The sequence below is a fragment of the Balaenoptera borealis genome (assembly GCF_965194805.1).
Source record: "Balaenoptera borealis genome assembly, chromosome: 17".
Classification (NCBI taxonomy): domain Eukaryota; kingdom Metazoa; phylum Chordata; class Mammalia; order Artiodactyla; family Balaenopteridae; genus Balaenoptera; species Balaenoptera borealis.
In genome coordinates, this window is record NC_138876.1 from 10977401 (window position 1) to 10996825 (window position 19425).

At 41.9% G+C, this 19425-nt stretch overlaps 1 long non-coding RNA gene across 1 annotated transcript; it reads right to left on the minus strand.

The window, feature by feature from the left end:
- Positions 1 to 1001: 1001 nt before the first annotated feature.
- Positions 1002 to 2991, minus strand: LOC309614975. The gene is made up of 2 exons (XR_014236484.1): positions 1376 to 2991; positions 1002 to 1332 (listed from the first exon to the last, which is right to left on the minus strand). It is a non-coding gene; the product is annotated as an uncharacterized lncRNA (long non-coding RNA).
- Positions 2992 to 19425: the final 16434 nt, after the last annotated feature.

Here is a 19425-nt window from a genome sequence, read left to right on the forward strand (position 1 = left end):
ATAAACACACAGTAAACTGTGCAGGGAGAAGAATCCCTGATTGGCTGGACCTTGGCCTTGTTACTGAGAGTATAGCAAGGATGGCACATCAAATGGAAATCAAGGTGGTATCTCTAGGATAAAAAGGAAAAGATTCTGAGCAGCAAATACAGCAAATGTCAACTACCGCAGTATTGGTACAACTGGGTGTCAACACTGAGGCTTGGGGGATTTTTGCCTGTCAAGATGGAATGCTTTACTCTCCCCATGGTGGTCACTGCACCACACATCCTTGTTTCTAGGGCAAGCAACCTTGATGCTGGATACAGGAACAAGTCCCTGAGATGACACACTTGCCTGTTCTTTCACTCTGCGAGGGACTTTCTTTCCCTTTTTATTTCTCCTTCTGGAAAATAATACGGTGAACTGGCTGATAGCCTGAGCTCTGCAGCTACATAGCCTGGGTTTGAATCATGGCAACATTCTTATTAGTTCTTTGACTTTGGGCAAGTTACTCAACCTTTTTGCACATCCGGATAAGCAGATGCATTTTCTTCAGCTGCATTTATTTCTTTATCTCCTTTTCTTCATCACATACTACAATAGTGTCTTTCCCAAGAAGATCAAATGAAATAATAATTGTAAGGGCTCAAACAGTGCCAGACATATGGTAAAGGATTAATAGGTATTAGTTATTATGATTCTCACCCTACTGCAGAAATTCCTCCCAGAGAGCTAAACCACTGGTGGGCCAGATTAATCTACTGGGTGCTTTACTAGACCCATCCTCCTTCCTTCCTTAGCATCCTCCAGATTTTGTCCCATTGGTCCCCTGGGAACAAGAGCATTCTGGTTAACCATATGAGTTTGGAAGTCAGGCAACCCTGGGAATAAATCCTGGAATTACCAGAAGTAATCAAAATACTAACCACGTCATGGATGTTGGCCCTAACCACAGGGGCAGCATGTTGGAGACCCTCTGATGTGTATTGAGACCGGGTATTAATCACTGAGTTACTATGTCATTACTGGTCCAGGGCCAGGTGTCCTGGCTTAGGGAACTAGGTATGTGTGTATGCTGGGTTTACATGCAGGAAACACTTAAGGGCTTGGGGCAGCTGCTATTTACCAGCTAGTATGGAAGTACCCCAATATTCTAACAATTGGCAGGGCTTTCTGTGCATGCCTCCTGGTAATAAATCCTGACTGTACCACCTACTCATTCTTGCCCTATCCAAGCATCAGTTTTCACAGGATTTAGCATTACATGGGTTAGCATATAGTAAGAGCCCAATAATACTATTAGTATTAATAATACCTACTATTGTTAATGTATATTCCTCCATTCCCTACCTCCAGTTTGTTCCAGTGCATGTTAATAATCTCCATTCCCTACCTCCAGTTTGTTCCAGCTTAGATTTAAATCCTGTGTTTCCACTGACATTTTGGTACAAGGTATCCTGATTTTTGCCTTAGGTGGAGAAAATATTATTATCAGAAAATAATGATGGTAATTAATTCTTCAGAAATAGAAGGTTATGCTTAGCTTATCAAATTTGGGCTCCATTCCTCCTCCAAGATTATTAACATGCACTGGTATTCAGATTCTTTTTTTCCCTCCACAGTGCTCTGGCAGAGACCTTGCAAGGTTCAATCCAGGTCTGCATAACGCTCTCAGATAAATCTCTGGCTTTGTCACACTGTCGAGCTGCTAATAAAGAGAGTGGGCAAGCATTGTAGCAGGGCTTTCTTTGGTCAGAGAGCCCTGATGGTGTGTCAGGATTATATAATTCACCCTCCTAGGGAATCCAAAAGAAAGATAAATTGTTTGGTTGGGAGAAATTAACCGCGGATTGATCCTATCTGTTTTAATTTAACGCAGGATGGCTTAGACTACTCCAAAGGAGCAGATGGGCTATTGATCTGACAATAGGATAATCAGAGCATCAAAGCTGGGTCGGGGGAGACTTTGGAGCACTTGGGGCTTTGCCAGCATGGCCTTCTTGGAAGGAAAGCTATCCCTTAATTGAGCAAACGCCTTTGCCTGCTAACAGGTCTTATTAGGGCAAGTACTCCCAAGGCTCAGACCTGGCACTGGCACGGAGCTCTCGTGTAAAGAGGCCACATCTTATGCCGGGTTTGCTGGCAGAGAGATGCAACTTGGCAGTGGAAGGGGGATGAACTGTGGGGGAGGGGATGTGAGGGAGGGATACCTCTGGGTATCCCTACCACTGTAGAAAGCTGGAGATAGAGACAGAGGAGAGCTGGAATCAGAATCAGCTGGTAGAACTCAGACTGCAGGGTCTCTCTTTTTCTACCTTCCTTTTCTTTGAAGATGCTTCTGTGCCCCTTCCCCCGGTCTGTTTCATTTCCGCCTTGTCTCTGGGTTCACCCCTGCGCCCCTGCAGTTGCAATAATGCTGTGATTGGCCTGTGAGGACTGCAGTTGCCCTGAAGAGCCAGGCCAGAGGTGTGTGCTGGGTCAGGGGCCCCAGGATGAGCAGGGTCACATTGTCCTGTTGTCCTGAAGCTCTGTTTGTGGCTTTCCCCTGCTGCATCAGGAAGCTCCCAGATGGGTCAGGCAGAGTTCTTGGGCTGCCACAGTGACTGCTATGTCAGGACAACCTGACACATGAGCCAGCTGAAGACCCAGCCAAGGCCTGAGTATCAAAGGGCAAATGGAGACATAGGGGCCCAGAGAAAGGGCAAATGATTCAGAAAGTGACACTTGGAGTAGAGTTTTGCAAGTTTCCTGGACCTGACTGAGGAGACCCTGGATTTCCTTACTCCAAGGACCTCTTTGGGGGGTGGGGAAGATAGCAGGTCCTGGAGAGCTGTGATGATCAGCTCTGGGTGGTTGTCCGTCAGACGTCTAGATTCTGGGGAGGCAGCAATGGCCTCACTGGACTCATGAAACTTGCATCCTAGCAGGGAGAGGAGGCAATAGAAAAACACATATCAGGTATTGAGTGCTAGGAAGATTTTTTTTTTTTTTAGATCCTAATATATATATATATATATATATATATATATATATATATATATATATATATATATATATATATATATATATATTAGGATCTGAATGTTGAAATGAAACTTTAAAATGAAGCATTGATCACTGACTTTAGGTACCTTATATCATTCTTATTCAAGGTCAGTTGAATGGGTGATTTTGTCTTTTCTGTTTTTTAATTCAACTTTATAGATGGGAAGAAAAAGAGACAGGACCAAGCCTATATACTCAGTTTGGATTTTTCACGTAGCAAAGCCCACTTTGCTTCCATTTTCTGTGCATTTGAGGGAAAATAGGATTTTTTGATGCCTGAAATGATAATGATTTCTTTTTTCCATCTAAGAGATATATCAACTAAAGGAACAGCAAGATTCTTGCCATAGTGGAAAAATAATAAAGTATATTAATAGCTGAACAAATGGATCTTGCTGGGAAATATTTTAGACTTTCAGTGGTCTCATGGAGACAGAATATTCCTTAAACCTAAAAACTTTTCTTTCCCTCTTTTGGATTTTTTAACAAAAAGACTAACACACCTTTCAATGAAAACTGCTGAACCATTTGAAGTTCAGCTGTTCAAACCCCAGTGTAACCAGAGGCCCTGAATGCACAGAACACCCACCGAAGCACACACGTTGGTGTCATTTTGCTAAGAACCCTGGATTGACTGTCCTCTGTTTTCCCTCCTTTTCAAAAGTGCTGTGCTCCCTGGGCCTTGGCTCTCAATATGTGGCTGTAAAAACAATGATTCTTATGCAAACACAGAGAGTGAAAGAATGAAGACAGACTGTGTTTCTTCTAAGATGACTTAATAGTGAAGGGGATCTTCTACCTGATGCTTCCAAGCTACTTAGTCTGAGGGAAAATATGAATCAAGCCCATTAGCAGCCACAGAACTTTGCGTAAGAGTTTCACGCGAGATGGGGTGATCTAGGGACAGCTTCGTCCAGGGGGAATACAGATTTTGGACTCAACAAGCCTGGTTTGAGTTCTGACCCCAAACTGGCTAGCTGTGTGACTTTGAGCTATCTCACCTTGGACAGGGTATTAGTCAAGGTCTCCTGAGGAAGAGAACCAATAAGATATATATCCTATCAAGAAAAGTTCTACGATTGGCTGTCTGCAAGCTAGAGGTCCAGGAAGGTGGGCGGTGTAATGCAGCCCAAGTCTGAAGGTCTGAGAATCATGGGAGCCTATGGTGTAAGTCTCTGTCTGAGGGCAGGAGAAGATCGATGTTCCAGCTCAAGTGGTCAGACAGAAAAGGTCAAATTCTCCATTCCTCTGCCTTTTTGTTCGATTCAGGCCCTCAAAGGATTGAATGATGCCCACCCATCCTGGGGAGGGCAGCCTGCGTCACTCTACCTATTCAAATGCTGATCTCATCCAGAAACACCTTCACGGACACACCCAGATATCATGCTCAGCCAGATATCGAGGTACCCTGTGAACCAGTCTGGCTGACACATAAAGAGAACCATCACAGACAGTTGCCTAACCTTTCTTATCTTCAGTTCCCCTACCTTTAGCAAGGAAAGCAATAATATCTCTTGTGATGGTTAAGAAGATGAATGAGTTCACATATTTAAAACATGTAACAGTGCCTAGCACACAGTAAGCATGACGTAACATGATACAAAAGTTGGTTATTTCACCTCTTCCCTTCCAATTTTTATAATGTAATATTAAAACATGTCTTTCAAAAAAAAAAGTTAGTTATGACTCATTCTGGATCTCAGTTTTCTGACTCATGGAATGAGGTTATTATTATGCAGTTCAGGTTGTTTTAATGTCATGAAATAGTGCAGTGTTTTGTAAACAGTAATGTACTAAGCAAATGGAACCTAATTTAGCCCATGTAATCCTTCTGAGTTTAAACTTTCCCATTTAGAAAGTCTGATTTTTTCCACTAATTTAATCCCTATTCAGTGAATTAAAAGAAAAATAACCTTTAAATAGGCCCTGATCTATTTTTTTTTAAAATTATTATTTATTTATTTATCCACCTCCTTGGCTCTGTCGGGTCTTCGTTTCTGTGCGAGGGCCTCCTCTAGCTGCGGCAAGCAGGGGCCACTCCTCACTCCTCATCGCGGTGCGCGGGCCTCTCACCATCGCGGCCTCTCTTGTTGCGGAGCACAGGCTCCAGACGCGCAGGCTCAGTAGTTGTGGCTCACGGGCCTAGTTGCTCTGCGGCATGTGGGATCTTCCCAGACCAGGGCTCGAACCTGTGTCCCCTGCATTAGCAGGCAGACTCTCAACCACTGCGCCACCAGGGAAGCCCAGCCCTGATCTATTTTTACATTTATTACTGGTGGTTGGCGTTGAGAGACTTCAGGACTTTCATTAAAAATGTTATGCAAAAATCAATACAATGCATTAAAACAATTATGAAAATATGACAAATGAGCAAAACAGCCCATTATTTATTAGTAGACCTGATGGCTATGGGAGCCTCACTTGGAACACTTAGAGATAGACTTCAGGAATAATTCAGTGCAATCTAATCTAATTCATTGGAATTATTCACTGAGTGTCTTCTACTAAATATCAGGTACTGCACTGGAAGAGGAAGGTTAACATTTAAATTTCTCTGCCTTCAAGGAATTCTGAGTCTAAGAGGGAGATGTGAAGCTATAACACAAGACAGAATATGAGGTGGCCTAAGTTTTCTGTGACTTTGGAGAAGAAAGCTATTCCATTAAGTGAATGAGAATAGAATCGCAGGTTTCTAAAAGTCAGAGGAGAACTAAAAAGGTGAACTAATCTAATCTTTTGTGCAATTAAAAGTTCTTTCCATGATATCATTCATTCATATGTCAATTTATTTGCTTACTTAGTCCACAACTCCTGAATGCCTGCTGTATGTCACAGGTATAGGAGAGGAAGAGGTTAATAGGACATTGTGTTAGTCAGTGTTCTCCAGAGAAACAGAACCAACAGGATGTATATTTATTCAATATATCTGTATCTATATCTTTATCTACCTATATCTATCTACCTACCTACCTACCTATCTACCTATCTATATCTATCTATCTATCTATCTATCTATCTATCTATCTATCTATCTATCTATCTATCATCCATCTATTTAGAGAGAGATTTATTTTAAGCAATTGACCCTCAAGATTGTGGAGGCTGGCAAGTCCAAAACTGGCAGAGTAGGCCTGCAGGCTGGAGACCCAGGGAAGAGTTTGCAGTTCAAGTCCAAAGGCAAAATTCCTTCTTGCTCAGGGAGGTCACTCTTTTCTCCAAGACCTAGATGAGGCCCTCCCACATGTGGAGGGTACTCTGCTTTACTCAAAGTCTATTGATTTAAATGTTATGTCATCAAAAACATACCTTCACAGAATCATCTAGAATAATGTTTGACCGGGCTTCCCTGGTGGCACAGTGGTTGAGAATCTGCCTGCCAATGCAGGGGACACGGGCTCGAGCCCTGGTCTGGGAAGATCCCACATGCCACGGAGCAACTGGGCCCGTGAGCCACAACTACTGAGCCTGCGCGTCTGGAGCCTGTGCTCCGCAACAAGAGAGGCCGCGATAGTGAGAGGCCCACGCACCATGATGAAGAGTGGCCCCCGCTTGCTGCAACTAGAGAAAGCCCTCGCATAGAAACGAAGACCCAACACAGCCAAATAAATAAATAAATAAATAAATAAATAAATAAATAAATAAGTCAGGAGCTCTTTAAAAAATAAAAATAAAGTTTGACCATAAATGGGTACCGTGGCCTAGTCAGTTTGACACATAGAATTAGCCATTACAAACATCATTCTTGCCCCTGAGGCCCTCACAATATTGAGTGAGAAACGTAATTGAAAAAGTTTACTGCTCTGTGGAATTATTGTTAGTGATAGAGGAAAATTCCAGGCACCATTGGAGGCACATAGGCGGGAACAGCTAATCTAACCTGAGGATATCAGGGAGAACGTCTCAGAAAATGGACAGGCAAGCTGGATCCTGAAAGCTGAACTGCATAAAGCCTTGGCCAAATAGAGAAGAGAATAACATATAATAAAATACAGGAATTGGAAAGGAAAAATACACACACACACACACACACACACACACACACACACACACACAGGTACCTATAATCACAGATTGAAAATCGAAGGCTGTCAAAGACAGCCTGGTTATTGTGACGGACCATTATTTATTTGTTTTAATGCCTGAAGTTGTAGTAGCAGCTAGGTGGTCTCCCATAAAGTTCAGGTCATATGTACTGAAATTGCTCTATTTAAAATGTCTGTTCTCCAATGCCTACATTTTTACCATTAGCAATACTTTCCTCTTGTTGCAATTTTCTTCCAGTATGAATTCCATTTCAAATAATATGACATCTCTTAATGAACATGTGCCTGGCACTGTAAAAATAATATATCTAAACCCCATCAAAGTCTACATAGTAGATAATTTTATATCCATATGAAAAGCGAGAAGACGGATGATTACAGATGGGTTAATTACTTGTCTATGGTTACATAGTTATTAAATGGAAAAGCCAAAATTTGAATTTAGGATTTTCTTGCTCTAGCTATTTCAGCTACTCCAGGGGGTCTTGAGAAAAATGGCTACTGGATCCAGGCCAGTAGCCGAAATGAGTGAAACAGGTGTGTGTAAATGCACAAAACACCTGTGTGACAGGTGGGGACTGCAGTGAATTGGAGAGCTCATGACTTATCCAAAAGGGCAGGTGCTACTCAGTCCCAGCCAAATGTTCCCCTTGGGAAAGCGGGCCCTGTGTTGCTAGAACCCCAGTTTTCAAGAAAAACTGGAATTCTGTTTGTTTTTTTTGAAATATCAAATCTTTTTATTTTTAAGTACTGGCCCCAATACATAAAAACACCATGGGGGCCAAATAAAACACATCTAATGGCTGGGAGGTTCCCATGAGTCACTGATCTATAGTATTATTCCTCCCAAGATGTAAATATTTCTAACACATTAGCATGGTAGCACCTCAGAGTGTTTATTTTATTTTTTTTAAGATTTATTTATTTCATTTATTTTTGGCTGTGTCGGGTCTTATTTGCTGCACGTGGGCTCTCTCATTGAGGTGCGCGAGCTCAGTAGTTGTGGCGTGCAGGCTTAGTTGTCCCGCAGCATGTAGGATCTTAGTTCCCTGACCAGGGATCGAACCCACATCCCCTCCATTGTAAGGTGGATTCTCTACCCCTGGACCACCAGGGAAGTCCCACCTCAGAGTGTTTAAATATGTAGTAATAATATTTGTGAAGCCAAATGTGGTCTCATGACTTTCACTATAATCACGTGAGGCAGACGGGGAAATGATTGTTACATTCCTATTGACCTTGAAGCAGCTGAGGGTAAAGAGAATTAGCAAACCTGTCCTAGGACACTCGTGATGGAAGAAGGACTCATATCCTCTAGCCTAATGCAGTCTCCATTATACTATGTAACTTTCTTCAACACTGTTCAACTGGTAAAAATTTCAACTATGCAAGAAGCTTAAATTCTAGAGATCTGCTATTCAACATTGTGCCTACATTTAACAATACTGTCTTGTGCACTTGAAATTATGTTGGGTGGGTAGATCTCATGTTAAGGTTCTTAACACACAGACACACACACGCGCACACACACACACAGACACAGACACACAAAGAAAGAAACTAACCAGGTATCTAGAGCAAAAGGGAAAAAAGTCAATGGTGTATCATAGGCTGGCATTTGAGGAAATTAGAGAAATAGAAATGCAGACAGAAATGGTTAAGGATCAGAGCTAAGCTGGGAGGTCAAGTCTTGGCTAATCTTCGACCTCCTAGAAAGGCGTAGGATGTGGAATACCCAGACACTAGCCCAGAGCCCTTCCAAAGTGGGCATCAGTTCAGGGGTCTGATGGAATCTCCTTGCTTACAAAGACACTGGCGTTCAAAGAAGCCTTAAAATTTTCTAATGACTCATTCGTTGAATACACAGTTACCAAGAACCTACTGTGTTCCAAGTGGCCTGTGACTTTTCTTCTTTCTCTACTCCTCCCCTCCCACACTGAAGTGAGATCTATAAGCTGTAGCCCTGGGACTTGGTAAACTGATGAATGATTGGCTTTATTTGAAAATAGAAACCACTTTTTGCTCTGTCTGTTCTAATCATGGAAATGGTTGTCCTTGGGAGGGAGTGAGGAGATAGGAACTGGGTTCTGAAAACAACTTGCTCTTCTGCTTTAAGAGACTATGGTACCTCCGGCAGCTTTCCACTGACTCCTTTAGGCCAAAATGAAATAGATGAGTATCTAAAAATCTGAATAATATGTGAAGGACAGATAACTCCATTTGTAGTGTTAATTGTCATACACTCAGATAACTCCATTTGTAGTGTTAATTGGCATACACTCACTTCTCTGCCTTCTGTAAAATATAATCCTGTATGATACTATATGAAGCATTATGATATGATACAATACAGGCTCTGCTGTTTGAAGAGAGTCTGGAGCGCTATAGAAGGGAGGGGTTTAGTCAACAAAGTTGTATTAGGTGTCTCCTATTTGCCAGCTACTATAGTAAGCCTTGGGGATACAGAGGAGACAAGACTCCTCTCTGCCCTCGAGTATCCTAGTAGGGATGAGAAACCTGTAAAGCCGACTTTTCAACACCATAGTGTAAGTGATGAGCAGGACCCCTAGGGGCTCATGGGAGTGATGGGAGCCTGGTGGAGTCTGGAGGATCAGGGAGGACCCTTGGAAGAGGTAACTCTGGATTTTGGAAATGGTAGTTATCATTTGAAGCCTTGGGGGGGAAATGCAACCTGTGGACTGCTTTAAGGTAATGTCAGGCCTGTGGACAGTGACACATGGTGGAAATAGGGCAGGATGCTGGGCTCGGGCAAGGCAAGATGGTGGAAATAAATATGAAGTAGACACAGGCGGAGGAAAGGACCTGGAGCCTGGATGAACAAGGAGCTATGTGGGAGGGTGGCATTCGGGTGTACTCAGGCAATACAGCTAAAGAACAGAAAATAAGAAAAGGACCTGAGGGCAAGGTAAAGGGCTGCCAAGAAACTAGTCAGGGATTAGAGACCACAAAGATACAAGAGAATCCAGAGCAGCCATCCAAAAATTAGACATCCGACTCCAGTGTCAGCGTCTGCAGGACCTGATTCTGAGGAAGCGTTCCCTCCTCGTGTCCTTCCCAGGAGGATAGGACAGGAGCTAATCCTTTGGCTAAGATCACAGGAGACTGGTGGGAACACCTGGCTGGCATAGGCTATCAAGGGCAGGAATTAGAGGAAATTTCCTATTGACAAGTTATCTAACATTTTGATGAGTGATTCTAGGCTGTGTCATCTCAAATGATCTCAAGTGATATCAAATGGCTTAACCAATGAAACTTTTTTTTTCTAATCTTTTGCCACATGCCACGAACTATTCATGAGCTGCGATATCCAAGTTCAGTTTTACCTAAACATTTTAGTGCATAAATGAATATGTCATCACGACAACCCATGTCATTATGAAAGGTGGTCTCCTGGGCTGATGGTGGCTTGGCTTTTTTCCAGTTATGACGTATACTTTCAAACGCAAAGCAAGCTAGTATTTTCTCTCCATTCTCACTGCAGAGGAAAGTCATAGGAAATATACAGAGCAGATATTAAGTGCTGCACTCTGTTCTCCACGCAAATTGTAATTTTTTTCCTATATTCTTGGACATCTTTCTCTGTGTTGGTTGTTGGAAGTCATTACATTGGGAAGTTATCAAAGCAGCTCCAGGTAGGTGGAAAGCCCCTCCTAGAAAACAATAATTTAAATAAATAACTTTAATAACCACCTGCAAGGCTGGTGTAATTTTATCTATGTTACAAATGAGGAAACAGAAGCTCAGACAGGTTAGTAGAAACAGTACATCATGGTAAAGCCACTATCTGATTAAATCTCAGCTCTGTACTCACCAACTGTACAACTGTGGCTACTCTTAGCTTTTGTTTTCTTTCCTCATGTCCACAATCTCCCTTTCTCTCTCCATAAACACGCTGTTGTTTCTCTAGTATAGTGCACTTTAATAAATGGAGCCACCAATCACCCAATTGATCAAGTCTGATTCTTGGGCATTATTTTTGCCTCTTCTCTGCAGCTTCCTCATTCCTCATACCTAATCCATCAAGTCTCCTGCTGCTTATGCACTGGATACTTTCCAAACCTGTCTGCTTCTCTCTACCCCCAGTACTTCCATCCTCGGTTCATCTTCTCACTTCTGGTCTCCTTGCATCTCCCTCCGCCCACCCTGATTCAAAAGCATTCTCTACTTGCAGCCAGAGAGTACTTACTTTTATTTATTTATTTTCCAGACTTTTATTTTTTATTTTATTTTTTCACAGTAAGGCATTTTATTTTAAATATAGCAGTGTGTACATGTCAATCCCAAACTCCCAATCTATCCAGAGGGTACTTTTAAAGCCCCAAATCGAATTCTATAACTACTCACTTTACAATCATTTTATGGTTCTCTGCAGCCCTGAAGATAAAATCCCACATTCTTCATGTGCTTAACAAGACCTTGTATCTGCCTCTCCAGGCCTATCTCCTGCCACATCCCCTCTTTTTCCATGCTTCAGTCATTCAGGACTTTTCTTCAGTAGCTCAAAGTGTGTGGGTCACACACTCTTTCTTATCACATAACCTTCACACTTTCCTTTTTTTCCCCTCTCCCTGGAAGGCTCTGCTCCTCCCTCCCCCCCTTTTCCTTGGCCTGGCCAACTTCTCCTCATCCCTTGGGTTCTTCCTGACTGTTGAGCTGGCTCAGGGACCTATATTATACGATCCCACGGAACTCTGAACTTCTCCCTCCTGATACTCACCACACTTGTAATTTCTTCTTCAGTGTGTGTCTTCTCAAATGGATTACAAGTTCCAGGCTCAGTGCTATAGGTTTAGTGCTTACCACATAGTAGTTGCTCAGTAAACATTTACTGAATGAATGCATATGTAAATGGGGACCTTGCATAATTAGGTAGGGTATATAGATCCTAGAACATAGTAAACATTTCATCAAAAGTAGCTCTTATACAGTATACTTTGATCTCAAAGTTAATAAAGCAGAATGGAGAATGGAACCTTGGTCTCCCTGGTTAAAAAAAACACGTCCTTTCCACCGTATCACTTTATTTTGCAGTTCTAACTTAAAGGTCAATTCTTGTTGTTTTAGTTTTCCAAACTGAGTAGAGTGTAATCCTCTTCTTGTTGAAGGCTTTCCATGAATTAGACTTGCTTATTGAGGGAAAGAAATGATCTACCTTTAAATAAAATTCAGTAAATTTCTTGGCCCAGGTCAAGTTGACCAGACTCCTTAGCAGGCACGAGAAATTACCATATTGGCCAAAACTGTGGAAGATACAAGTGAGGACTCTTGGCCCAAGGAGGAGTTGAGTCCGTGGGGTTAGGGTCAAGTTGAACAGACAAAGAGGGGTGATACAATCTCTGAAGCAGACACAAGTATAATTTACACATAGCTGGGTGTGTCTGGCTCTCATCCCTTCTTCTCTGACCTGGCTTACTATTGCTTAATTGCTCCACGAAGTCTGGTTTCCCTCACACTTGACAAATGTGAAATCTGCAGGCAAACAATGGATCAGTTAACCCAAACTCCACCAGTATTGTAAAGACTTGTGATGTGTATTAAGAATGTAAGACATCTGAAAGAAGAACAACAGGATAACAATGTCTTACATTTATGCAGCACTTTATAGTTTATAAATATCCTTTATATTTATAAACATATAAATATCCTGTAATCCTTACAAAAGCCCAGCAAATTAGGACTGTATAGTCTAAGAGCACTTAGTGGGTATTCCTGGATGCCATTCAGAGCGGTGGGGTTTGTTCAGTCCAGGAGGAGATAATGGAATAAATTTGTCATTGGAGAAAAAACATTTAAAAAGGAGTCTGAATGTCTGGCTTCTAGTGCTGCTTTAAATTTTTTTCAGCTGGGCAGTTCTCAGAGATCATTTCACTTTTCTGAACTTGATTTCCTTATCTAAAGTGAGGATCGTAATAACTTCCCTGACTGCCTAATAGGGTTATTTTGAAATTTAGTAAGTTAATAAATAGAAAACATTTTATAACTATAAGGTAATATACAAAAATAAAGTATTATTTTTGCTATTATGAATGTTACAGAGGATATATAATATAATGACAATTGTTATTTAATATTAATGACAAGAAATGATAATAAAATAATCATTGGTGTTGACTAATATTAATCATTAATTATTATACATGAGAGAGAGAGAAAGCAGAGGCTGGGTTACTCCTCCTTCCCTTTCTCCTTCCCTTCCCTCCCTCCCTCCCTCCCTCCCTCCTAATTTCCTTCTTTCATTTTCAAACCACATTCACATTAATTTGATCCTGGCAGTGACCCCGGGAGAGAGAAATAGTAGTTGCTCTTATCCTCATTTCTTAGGAGAAGAAAAGGAGACACAGATTTGAGCGATTTGCCCCAGATCACAGAAAGTGGCCATGGCTGAATTGGAACAAGCATATAAATCTCTGACTCCTGGTCCAGGGCCCTTCCCAGTAATCACACTAGTTCCTAAAGTTACAGCTCACTGGCAGTAAGGTTCTAAAAGGAGTGCTCACTGGGGAAATTGAGGATACCAGAAAAGATCTGGATCCCTGTGGGTTTGCATTTAAGGGCGTGATGTCTCCCTGGAACACAGGATCACCCTGAGAAGTTTGACATCCTCACACCTTGAGACATGCTGGAGCTGAGAAAGGCTCAGGGAACTACAGATTCCCACAGGCCACCTCAGCATTACCTGAGGGAATGTGTTCTTAGGGTGTGATGGAGGGCAGAAGGATCCACTATTAGGAGAGCAAACACAATGTTTTAGGACCTGCTCCAGACACTTTACACGCATGGTATCATTTAATCTTCCTAGCAATTATGCAATACAGGTGCTTAACTATCCCCACTTTTTAGATTTGAGAATTAAGGCAGAAGAGGTTAAATGATTTGTCACAAGTCATTCAATTAGCTCTTGATGGGGCTGGGATGTGCCTGCAGAAAGTCTGGGGTCAGGGTTAATAAGAGTAACCATTGAGCTCGCCTACCTCACATGTACGTACACACGTATGCATGTATGTTTGAGTTGTTCTCTGGTATGTTTGAAGTAAATGAATTTATTGTATTTATAATGTCACTTTACAGTCAGTTATTTTCTGTTTTAAAGCCCTAGCTTGGGGAATTTTTAATCTCTCAAGTTAATTTCTCAGTAATGATTCCCGTTACACAGCAGAGGTAACTTCTTATTTATCTTCATAACCCTTTCAGATTCCCCAGCACCATGCCTGCCCCATAGTATATGTGCAGGAAATATTTGCTGAATGAATTTATGACACTTTTTTCCTACTATCATTTTTGCAGTCTTTTGAAAACGTGGATGGATATATCTCTTAGAAACCTTCTTTGCTTGTAAAAAGGTTGATTAGAAGGAAACTCGTCTCCCTTGGAAGAGTTATTTTATTGATCTCTGAAATTACGGTTGTATTAGTATTACTCCCTGCACCTGGGTATTTGGGAACATGGCAGAGGAATTATTAATGTCTTCTGAAGAGTCAGTAATGTTTGATCGGCTCAAATTTCTGGGTCTCAATTTATTTTCTCATCTGTAAAATAAGAAATATTAGATAGCATTTAACTTATCAGCATTAAGATTTCATGATCTTATTCAGATCATTTAGATATTTCCAAACACCCTGATATTTGGCATTACAATCTCAGCTATCTGGATATCAAATTGGCTTTTCTAACTTTTATATACATTCCTAATGAAGTTGCCAAGTGTGGCTTCCGCCTGGATGCTCTTCCTCAGGAAACTGTCATCCTTCAAGAGCTCGATTTGACATCACCTGCCTTGAAAGGTGATGCCTCTCCCAATCCTCTCTCACCATCCCTCCCAATAGCTCCCTGAATTTTCCAGGGTTAGTAGGTTCCTTATCACCTCAGGTTCCATTGCACCCGGAATGTGTCTCTGTTATTGGACTTATATTTTTGCTTTGTAATTGTTTATTTAAACTTTCTTTCATTCAGTCTGTGATTACCTGGAAAAGGGTATATTTCTTCCTCTTGAGGTTGCTGAACTTTCCCCATTTGTTTCCTAATAAAGAAGCCTGGCTTTGGTATCAGGGTGATGGTGGCCTCGTAGAATGAGTTTGGGAGTGTTCCTCCCTCTGCTGTATTTTGGAAGAGTTTGAGAAGGATGGGTGTTATCTCTTCTGTAAATGTTTGATAGAATTCACCTGTGAAGCCATCTGGTCCTGGGCTTTTGTTTGCTGGAAGATTTTTAATCACATTTTCAATTTCAGTGCTTGTGATTGGTCTGTTCATATTTTCTATTTCTTCCTGGTTCAGTCTCAGAAGGTTGTACTTTTCTAAGAATGTGTCCATTTCTTCCAGGTTGTCCATTTTATTGGCATATAGTTGCTTGTAGTCATCTCTCATGATCCTTTGTATTTCTTCAGTGTCAGTTGTTACTTCTCCTTTTTCATTTCTAATTCTGTTGATTTGAGTCTTCTCCCTTTTTTTCTTGATTTGTGACCACCGAGATGGGTGGGATATGGAGGGTGGGAGGGAGGCGCAAGAGAGAGGGGATATGGGGATATATGTATACATGTAGCTGATTCACTTTGTTATACAGCAGAAACTAACACAACATTATAAAGCAATTATACTCCAATAAAGATGTTCAAAAAAAATTTTTTTTAAAAATAAATTTGTTTATTTATTTATATTTATTTTTGGCTGTGTTGGGTCTTCGTTTCTGTGCGAGGGCTTTCTCCATTTGCGGAGAGCGGGAGCCACTCTTCATTGTGCTGCGCGGGCCTCTCCCGTTGCGGAGCACAGGCTCCAGGCGCGCAGGCTCAGTAGTTGTGGCTCACGGGCTTAGTCGCTCCGCGGCATGTGGGAATCTTCCCAGACCAGGGCTCGAACCCGTGTCCCCTGCATTGGCAGGCAGATTCTTAACCACTGCGCCACCAGGGAAGCCCCCCAGATTTTTCTTAAATAGAATACAGGAAAAAAAAAAAAAAAAGCCTGCATGGAATAAAGCAGAGTCGAGAGAGGGAAAGAAGTGTGTATCGACATCACCATTTGAATACCCGAATCCAGCTGTCTCTGAAGCTGGATATTTCTGGACTTTTTGTTCGGTTGATTGGGTGAAAACATGCCTCTCCCTTTTCTTCATTCTAGTTTCAGTTGGACTCTTATCACTTGCAACTGAAAGATTCATAGTTTTGGACCTCAGGGGTCTTTTTTACTGGTAGAGAAAAAAATGCAGTTGAACAATTGCAACAGAGTCCTAGGAAGGAGTTCATTCAGTGTACACGGCGCTGCTACAAGAGCTCAGCAGAGGTGCTCCTAAGCTATCCAGCCTTGGTACCCAAGATCAGCAGCATCAACAAACGTCACCTGAGAGTTTGCTAGAACAGCAGTCCCCACCTCAGCCCTACTGAATGGGAGCCTGCATATTAACAAGTTCCCCAGGTGATTTATGTTTACATTAAAGTTTGAGAAGAGCTGCTATAAAGGCCAAGGGGAGGTATATACTAGGGATATTAGCCCATAAAGGGTGACACCTGAGATGAATTTTGAGTGATGATTATTAGTACCCACTCCAGGAAGAACTGTGGGAAACAGGAGGAGGGGACATGAGTTTCCAGGCAGACAGAGCAGTCATAAGAGAAACCAGAGTGGTGACAACTGGGAACATAAGGTGAGCAGGAAATGGTGGGAAAGGAGGCTGAAGAAGCAGATCAGATATGGTTCGTAGTGAGTCACAGGAGACCCTTTACAACAGCAGCACATTATTTTGAGGGGTCTTCAGGGTAAGCTGGTGACTTTAGTGACTGGAAATCCATGCTGAAGGGAGGAGTTTACTATATGGGCCTCTTAACAGCCATTACTCTGAGGAATGATTCACTTCCTGGATTTACCATCACTATACTTAGAAAGCCTTACAAATTACCATTGATCTTCCAAACACATGCTGCCCATATTACATCCTCAATAGTCAAATTTCTTCTTTTCCTCATTGCTGGGCTTTGCCTTTTAATGGCTAGTCTTGAATTGATTCAAGACAGGGGATTAATGGCAAATCTTACACCTTCCCCGGAAGACTACTTCTGATTGTGTTCTGATATTCACCACAGTCAGTTACTACGATCCCTGGGTCATTCCTACCAGCTCCCAAAGATATGGTTTGGCAGAAATGTCTCTTCTTATGTTCCTTTGTGCACATCTCTTGAAGTCTGTGGCAAGATGGGAGAAGATGGAAATTAGAATAAAACTGTGGATAAAAAAGTGAAGCAAGATGAGATTACATTAAATTTATGACATGACAGGGCAGGCTCATTTTGCTTCGTGAATAATAGTTAATCACTGTTTGAATCAGAAACTATTTACTAGCTGGTTCTCATAAATCAGGGTTGGGGAGTAGAAATATTTATCATGGGCTAATATCATGTGACTTTAATATAGCCAAATATTTTAATAAGATTGAAGATTCTTAGACACAAATGTTTTAAATGATAGCAGATCTCAAGGCACTAAGAGAGGAACCTAAAGATTTTTGAAGCCAAGCACTGCCCTTTAAAAACTGAACTTTAACAATGTCTGTGCTCTCTCCCCAACCTGGTTCCTCCTGCCTCCTCTGCCCTCGGCAGTTGAGATGTGGCCAGATTTATGGTACCTGGGTCATTTTTTGGACTACTTTTTTCCATTTTGTACAAGCTATTAAATGTAATTTATGAGAGTGAGGAATACATTCTGAATGTGAACACTTTTACAACTATTGGGGTGGGTCAAATGAAGGAGGCTGCTTGATGTAGAGGAATAAGCACTGGCTGGTGAACCTAGAGTAATCAGATTTAATTTCAATCCCTAAATTTGCTGTGTGACCTTGACCAAGTCACTGCTCATCTCTGGTCTTCATCCATAAAATAAAGGGCTTGGGCTATCTTGCTCACACTCTTCCCCTGCCCAGATTAGTTCATCTCAAGGACATGACTTGGTGCCCATCACCTGTGTATGTAAAAAATATGTACAATTTTTTTGAGGGGAAAAGATTGGCAGTAAAAGAGAAGAGTGATCCTGGGTTCTTACAGGAAGGGCAAGGTGGAGTTGGGATCAATTTCTTAAAAGATGGGCTATATCAAATATATTCAAATGCTAATGGGAGGGACTTCCCTGGTGGTGCAGTAGTTGAGAATCTGCCTGCCATGCAGGGGACATGGGTTGATCCCTGGTCCAGGAAGATCCCACATGCCGTGGAGTAACTAAGCCTGTGCACCACAACTACTGAGCCTGCGTTCTAGAGCCTGCGAGCTGCAACTACTGAGCCCGTGAGCCACAACTACTGAAGCCCCCATGCCTAGAGCCTGTGCTCCACAACAAGAGAAGCCACCGCAATGAGAAGCCCACGCACCGCAACAAGGAGTAGCCCCCGCTCACTGCAACTAGAGAAAGCCCGCCTGCAGCAACAAAGACCCAACACAGTCAAAAATAAATAAAATAAAATAAATAAATTTATTAAAAAAACGCTAATGGGAAAGGATCTGGCAGAAGGAGATTTTATGTAGGGAGAAAATAGATTGTTGTTAGCTTAAGAGCTTCTGAGCAGGAGGGCGGAGATGGGATCCAAAGTGTAAGAGGAGGGAGTGACGTTGTTATGAAAGAGTTGTCTATTATAGTGGGAGGAGGCTTGGAGAGGATGGCTTAGATGGCTTTTGTAAATTCGTAGCAGAGAAACTGAGCATGTTCTGATGGCTTTTGTTTTCTCTGAGAAACCAGATGGCAGGTTATCTGCTAATAGTGCACTGGGACCGAGGGTGGAGTATGACATGCTAAAGAAATGAGAAGTTTTGAAATTAATTGTGGAAAGTTGGAGAAAGTGTTAGCAAGATAAACATATAAATATTTTCAAGGTCCAGTTGGGGGATCATTAATGTAGAGTTATGGCTTGTTCCAGTGTACTTACTGTGCTTGATAATTTTAGTTTGTTCCTTAAAAATCACCCCTACCCCTCCAGAGGCTGACCTCTGTGGCTACATCTACCATCTCTTTTGCCCTTTGGAAAGTTTCGTTGATGGAAAATCCCAGCAGAAAGTCAGCAAGGAGGAAAAGAAGGTTGTGGTGTTTGTTCCATTGACTCCTTCATTGTAGAGGTTGCCAGAGTTTCAACCGCATCTCTCAACTGAAGGTCATGGATCCTTCCAGGTAACCTTGTCTCTGGGATTGGGTAGGGACTCCTCCTTTATCCCCTCTCAGGCCTTGGAGCCATCAGTTCACCTTGGCTGTCCCTGGTAATCCTGGTATTACAAGATCCTTTGTGGGTTTCCCAATACACTGCTCGCAGCTTTGTGAACAGCACCTGTGTTAGCTTTTTTCTGGAACACCAATTTGAGTTTGCTATATGTTC